Raw genomic sequence first — 1205 nt, forward strand, 5'->3', positions numbered from 1 at the left:
GATTTTTATCGTGCAAGATCTCGTTGAGCCTCATGGTCGCTCCACGCATCACGCGAGCCGCCTTCGTTTCTATTTCGACGCGTCGATGTCACTGAGGATCTCCTCAACTTCGTCCGACACTATGATGGCGGTCACATGGTCCGTTCGTTTGGTGGTGTCCTCAAAGGCCGCCTATCGCTCGATTTTTTGGTGTATTGGTTGGGATTGGACGACGCCGAGGCCTCCTGGGAGCCCTTGCCAAACTTGATAGAGGATGTGCCGGTGCTATTGCAACGTCACCTCCACGCAAACCCTACAGCCACCCCCCACGTGACCGCAGCGCTTCGCGCTTTATCTGCGTACTCTCGTGCTCATACTCCCGTCGATGATCTCCCGTCTCCAGTCCTTCCCTCCGACGTGGTTGTGCAGCCTACTGCCCCTGTGGTGCCTTCCCTCGCTGCGCCCCCATCAACCTTGCAGCCTGTCGCCCTTGCGCTTGCTCCTGCGTCGCCTGTGGTGACCCCCCTGGAATTTCCTTGCTTACGTCGCAATCCACCGCGGAAGTCCGCTCCTCGAGGAGGAGGGCGATGTCTGGTCCTGAGGTCTAGTACCACGGCCAGAAGGCGTCAGAAGATGGAGTTGCAGCATCTTCTGGTCGCTTATCGTGTTTCACGCGTTCGCCACTGCATTCATTGAATATTGCTGCATTGATCTCATGATCGCCCATTCTGTGTTTGGCTTTATCTGAGTTTGCATGGTGTCATTGTGCGCTCATTCCAACGTTCAGCTTCATTCAGGCTAGCTTAAAACTCTCATCGATCAAGTTCAGTTTTTCATTTCCTTTCTTCGTGTGCACAAGTCCCCCACAAGGGAGGAACCAGAATACTAGGCTCCGAAACTTAGAACTTTTAGGCTAGAAACGCTTGACGTCCCTCTAGACAGGCGCCTTCATGTTAGATAACCACTTCTAAATAACCTTTAGCCTGCACGTTGGAAGACTTCTACTTCCTCCATCTTTATTGTAAAATTAGATTAAATTCAGGTGAATTACAGCGCTACTCTTGGTGACGCCAAGAATATCCGACCCTGACGTTCGCCCCCTGAACTTCCTTTTAATTTGTGCGCTTTCGCCTTCCCCCGTGACCGTCACAAATGCTATATGTTGGCAATTTCAAGCTCCAATGTGCACATTATCATGTATTGCGCACAATTGCTTCCCAATCCAC

The sequence above is a fragment of the Aphanomyces invadans genome, assembly GCF_000520115.1.
Source record: "Aphanomyces invadans strain NJM9701 unplaced genomic scaffold supercont1.6, whole genome shotgun sequence".
In the NCBI taxonomy this organism is placed as follows: Eukaryota; Oomycota; class Saprolegniomycetes; order Saprolegniales; family Verrucalvaceae; genus Aphanomyces; species Aphanomyces invadans.